The sequence below is a fragment of the Lactuca sativa genome, chromosome 3 (assembly GCF_002870075.4).
Source record: "Lactuca sativa cultivar Salinas chromosome 3, Lsat_Salinas_v11, whole genome shotgun sequence".
NCBI lineage: Eukaryota > Viridiplantae > Streptophyta > Magnoliopsida > Asterales > Asteraceae > Lactuca > Lactuca sativa.
In genome coordinates, this window is record NC_056625.2 from 285276935 (window position 1) to 285283609 (window position 6675).

Here is a 6675-nt window from a genome sequence, read left to right on the forward strand (position 1 = left end):
AGAAGTTCTGAATGAACCTACGGTAGTAGCCAGCGAGACCTAGAAATTGGCGAATTTCTGTAGGTGTCTTTGGTGCTGACCAGTTCTCAATGGCTTTTATTTTGGAAGGGTCCACGTGGATTCCTTCTTCGCTAACCACGTGTCCTAAGAATTCGACCCTTCGGATCCAAAATTCACATTTCGAGAACTTCGCATAAAGTTTCTCCTTTCGTAGTGTCTCTAGAGCTTGTCGTAGATGATCACCATGCTCCTTCTTACTTCGGGAGTAGATCAGGATGTCATCAATGAAAACGATGACGAACTGATCTAAGTAAGGTCGACATACTCTATTCATTAGATCCATGAAGACTGCGGGCGCATTGGTTAATCCGAATGGCATCACCACGAACTCGTAATGTCCGTAACGAGTTCGGAAGGCTGTCTTCGGCACGTCCTCCTCGAGCACTCGTAACTGATGATATCTGGATCTCAGATCAATCTTGGAAAAATAGTTCGCCCCTTGCAGTTGGTTGAATAGATCATCTATGCGTGGCAGAGGGTAACGATTTTTGATCGTCAACTTGTTGAGTTCTCTGTAGTCAATACACATACGGAATGATCCGTCTTTCTTCTTAACGAACAAGACCGGTGCTCCCCAAGGTGAGAAACTTGGTCTTATAAAGCCCTTGCTGAGCAGTTCGTTAAGTTGACCAGAGAGTTCTTGCATCTCGGCTGGTGCTAAACGGTAGGGCGACATGGCTACTGGGGTAGCTCCTGGGACTAAGTCTATTCTGAACTCGACTTGTCGTTGTGGAGGTAACCCGGGTAGTTCTTCTGGGAAAATGTCGGGGAAGTCGCTCACTACTGGGTGGTTCTTTAGTTCTTTCGTTTCTAGGTTCGTGTCAACGACGTGAGCAAGAAATGCATGGTGTTCTTTGCGCATATATTTATGTGCTTGAATACTAGATATAATGCGAGGACTCGTACCCGGTTTGTCGCCGTAGACTATAAGAGTTTCGTTAGACGGGAGGTTTAGTCGGACTGCTATCTCGTAGCACATGATGTCGGCGCGATGAAGACTTAACCAATCCATGCCGATAATAACATCGAAACTTTTTATCGAGACCGGCATAAGGTCAATTGGGAATGAATGGTTATCTAAGGTTAGAAGACAACCTAAGTATATGCTATTAGTACTTTCAGTTTTCCCATTGGCCATTTCTACTGTGAATTGTTCATTAAGTGCGTGTGGTTGTTGATGGGTTTTGAGCATTCTAACACTTCCTAAGTGTACATGCAACCCTAATAACCTTGGATCTATGTTTGTCTAATTATCATGCAAAGTTGAATTCCAAGGTTATATTCCTATCTAGCATACATGGGGAACAATTTTAACTTGAATCATAGATAGAATAACTTACCTTGTTGTTGCTTGTGTTCCTTGAAACCTTGTGAGCCTAGCACCCCAAGTGTGATGCCTCAAATGCTTCACACAACACCAAATACTCTTGGAAAGACTCTTGAGATAACACACACTTCTCAAAATCGGCCAAGCCCTCTTGTTTCCTTAGTAGTGCCGATTTTTGGTGGAGAATATGCTTCTTATATAGTGTTGACACATCTAGGGTTACACCATGTAAACCCTAATGTGTCATGACTCTTCATTTCCATGACCCATGGGTTTGTAACTCCCATGGAGCATCCATGGAGCATCCTATGGGTAGAACCCAACTTGATAATCCATGGAGCCTCTTAGCCCACTATACAAGATATGGATGATTTACATAATCAACCCATATATTTAATTAGTTATCCTTTGATCACTTAATTAATTCCAAATTAATTCTTTGATCAACTAATCAAATAATATTATTAATATATTAGAACTTATAATATATTAATAATCTCCAAGTGTTATTTCTCTCATTTAGTCTATCCAATTGCATGGTGTCATGCAACCCAAATGGACCATGCCGGGTCGGGTCAAGTACAAGCCCGAAATAGTTATGGACTTAGACACCTTATCCAACAGTCTCCCACTTGGATAAGTCTAATAACTATATCTCTAGTACTTCAGGAACCGACCGGCAATCGTAGCTCTTTCAAGGTTTCTCGGAACTGAGAAGATGATAGTACGCCATTTAAGATAAGTGATCATATAATCCTCCGTTCTAGATATCAGCCGGACAAATACATGGAACATTGTCTTGCTTATTGTCCAGCATTTGTTTCCCGATTTCCGATTTGTTTGACATAGAACTTAATTGAACACATCAACTTAGTTCTGACCGGGCCCGGTACATGGGTCAAAGAAGGAACAGATAAACTTCGACTCATATGTTTGTTCTACCACTCATTGAATTACACACAAAAGTACGTTTTATAACATCGAGTTACCAATGCGGTTTCGTACAGTCAATGCATAACCAACTCGTAAGTAACAAATCATATCTCTAGGTTTGAAGACTTATATGATATTACCGTCTCACGATCACTCGAGATAGAATTCCATGAAGTGATTCCAGTGAGCGTGGGTTGAGTCCAATGCTCAGAACTTATGAGCACTCATGATTGTTGTAGCCTTGTCCAACACCTTGGACATCTACAACCCATCATGACAGTCTTGATTCATACCTACTTCCGACATATGACCGACTGTGGAGGTTTGAATAATATGTTACACCAAACAAAATTATTCTGGAAGTCAAAACATGCAAAAGAAATATAGTAAACGATTGACAAGAGATAGCAACACTTTACTCATAAATAAAACACCTTTTATTCATCATCAAATGTCAATTACACTTTACAAATTTCTGGGTTATCTAACTACTAAAACTTATATCATCCTTCAGCCCTATGCTCCGAGCATGCTGGAGATGCTTAACCCTACTCAGTCCCTTCGTGAGGGGATCTGCTGGGTTCTCATCCGATGATACCCTCTTTGCCACGAGGAGTCCTTCTTCGATCCGATGTCTAATGAAATGGTATTTTCTGTCGATGTGTCTGGATCTCCCATGATCCCTTGGTTCCTTGGCTAAGGCAACAGCACTTTCACTATCACAGAAAATTTCCATTGGCTCTTTAATAGCTGGTACAACTCCAAGGTTTCCAATGAAGTTCTTCAGCCATATCGCTTCCTTTGCTGCTTCACTAGCTGCAATATACTCTGATTCACAAGTAGAATCAGCCACTGTCTCTTGCTTGGAACTCTTCCAAGAAATTGCTCCTCCGTTTAGGGTAAAGACCCAGCCCGACTGAGAGCGGAAATTATCCCTATCAGTCTGGAAGCTAGCATCACTATACCCTACAACTCTCAAGTTATCACTCCCACCGAGGGTAAGGACCCAGTCCTTAGTCCTCCGTAGGTACTTGAGGATATTCTTTACCGCAGTCCAGTGTGCCTTGCCAGGGTTCGCCTGATACCTGCTAACCATGCTCAAGGCAAAAGCTACATCGGGTCGAGTACACGTCATAGCATACATGATCGATCCTACAGCCGAAGCGTAAGGTGTTCGACTCATTTCTGCTATCTCAGCCTCAGTGCTAGGGCTTTGTGTCTTACTCAACCTGGTGTTACTCTGGATGGGTAACTCTCCTTTCTTGGAGTCCTGCATGCTGAATCTTTTCAGCACCTTATCCAAGTAGGTACTCTGACTAAGTCCAATTAGTCTTTTACTCCGATCTCTCAAGATTCTTATCCCTAGAATATAGGCAGCTTCACCAAGGTCCTTCATAGCGAAACACTTCCCAAGCCAGGACTTTACTTCCTGCAGGGTTGGAATGTCGTTTCCTATGAGTAGTATGTCATCCACATACAATACCAAAAAGCTAACTATACTCCCACTAGCCTTGACATACACACAAGATTCATCTTCACTCCTAGAAAAGCCAAATTCCTTGACCTTTTCATCAAAGCAAAGATTCCATCTGCGAGGTGCTTGCTTCAATCCATAAATGGATTTCTCAAGCTTACACACTCTATTAGGGTACTCGTTGCTGACAAAACCCTCTGGCTGACTCATGTAAACATCTTCAGCCAACTTCCCATTAAGGAAAGCGGTTTTGACATCCATCTGCCGTATTTCATAATCATGAAACGCAGCTATGGCTAACAGAACCCGAATAGATTTAATCTTGGCTACCGGAGAAAAGGTCTCATCATAGTCCACTCCAGGAATTTGAGAGAAGCCCTTTGCAACCAGTCTAGCCTTATAAGTGTGTACTTTACCATCCATGTCGGTCTTCTTCTTGAAGACCCATTTGCACCCTACTATCTTACGACCTGGTACATTCTCAACCAAGTTCCAAACTTGATTGTCATACATGGATTGTATCTCGCTATCCATAGCCTCTTTCCATTTAGCAGACTCGGGGCCTGCCATGGCTTCCTCGTAGCTGTTAGGGTCATCTTGACTTACTAGTGTTTCATCACTAATAAGTGTCTCACCTTCTGCAGTAATATGGAATCCATAATAATGCTCAGGTGCACTCCTAACTCTCGTGGAACGTCTCAGAGGTACAGATTTGTCAATTGGCTCAACAGGAGTTTCCTCCTCAAGTTGAGGGCTAGAGTTTGAAGTTCCTTCACCGCTTGATTCTTGAATTTCTTCAAGATCAATTTGCCTCCCACTGTCTCCTTGGCTTATAAACTCTCTTTCTCGAAAGACTCCTCTTCTTGCTACAAAGACCACATTGTCACTAGGTCTGTAGAAGAGGTAACCAAAGGAATGCTGTGGGTAGCCGATGAAAATACACCTCTCGCTTCGAGGTTCGAGCTTATCATGAGTTTCGCGTCTCACGAAAGCCTCGCAACCCCAAATCTTGATGTGGTCTAGTTTAGGTACTTTACCAGTCCACATCTCGTGAGGAGTTTTGGCAACTTTCTTTGTAGGGACTAGATTGAGGATATGGGCGGCAGTCTCTAAGGCATACCCCCAGAATGAGATTGGTAGCGTAGCTCGACTCATCATGGAACGAACCATATCCAACAAGGTTCGATTACGCCTCTCAGCCACACCATTCAACTGTGGTGTCCTGGGAGGTGTCAATTGTGAGACTATCCCACATTCCCTTAGACAGTCGAGGAACTCTGAACTAAGATACTCACCACCACGATCGGATCGAAGCATCTTAATGTTCCTGCCCAATTGATTCTCGACTTCCTGTTTAAATTCCTTAAACCTCTCGAAAGTCTCTGACTTATGCTTGATCAAGTAGACATATCCATATCTACTATAATCATCAGTAAAAGTCAAATAATAACGATTAGCATCCCTTGTGGCATGTTTGAATGGTCCACACACATCCGTGTGTATAAGGTCCAACAAACCTTCACCCCTCTCACATGAACCTTTGAAGGGTGACTTTGTCATTTTTCCAAGTAAGCATGATTCGCAACTATCATCTGACTTTAGGTCAAACGACTCCAAGACTCCATCCTTTTGGAGTTGGCCTATGCGTTTCTTGCTTATATGTCCAAGTCGACAATGCCATAATGATGCTTTATCCAAGTTATTATTAGTAGAATCAATACACAAAACATTATTTCCCAAGTTATCTATAACAGATACAGCTTCATACACACCATCACAAGGTAATGCTTTAAAATAAAAGACATTATTATAGAAAACTTCTATAGAACCAACTTCATTATTAAATGAAAAGGTAAACCCTTGTTTGTACAAATCATGAAAGGAAATAATATTTCTTGCCATTCCTGGCGAATAACAACACTTATTCAAATCTAAACTAAACCCACTACTTAGCGATAAAGTATAAACTCCAATCTTGGTAACAGGTATAGCTTTCCTATTCCCCATGATCAAGTTTATCCTTCCTTGCTCCACATCCTCACTTCTTCTTAGTCCCTGCAAGTCACAACAAATGTGAATACCACAACCGGTATCAAGGACCCAAGAATTAGAATGGGGTGACTTATTAGAAATGATAGTGTAAATACCTGCATGGTTGGGTTTAACTTTCCCATCCTTCACATCTTGCTGGTATTTTGGGCAGTTCCGCTTCCAATGAGCTTTTTCATGGCAATAGAAGCATTCAGCCTCTTTTGGGTCAGAAGAAGGAGTAACGAAACCTTTCTTGGTTCCACTTGAAGAAGAGCCATCAAGGGTCCGAGCCTTGGTACCCTTAGAAGAGCTCTTTCTCTTCCTCCCTCGATTCTTCCCGATTGCCAAAACCGGAGTAGAGTTTTGAGTAGGAGTGATAGCAACCGACTTCCCCTTAAGACCTGTTTCTGCGGCCTTGAGAAGTCCCTGAAGTTTGCTGAGGGTGACTTCTTCCTTGTTCATGTGATATGTCATGCGGAATTGATCATAGCACGATGGTAAGGAATGCAAAATAATATCTATTGCAAGATCCTCTGGGAAGTTCACATTAAGCTTCAGCAAACGATCCACATACCTTTGCATTTTCTGCATGTGGCTCGTGACGGATTCCCCGTCCTTCATCATGGTTGTTATCATGGAGCAGATGATCTCATACCTCTCTTGTCTTGCACTTTGATGGTATCTTTCCATCAAATCTTGGTGCATGTCATAAGGGTAGAAATCTTCATAAGATTTTTGGAGTTCTGCTGTCATCGTGGCCGTCATGATGCAAGCCACTTTCGTAGCATCCCTTTCATGTGCCCGAAATTCAGCGATCTCCTGAGGAGTTGCAGTGGACTCATTAATCTCC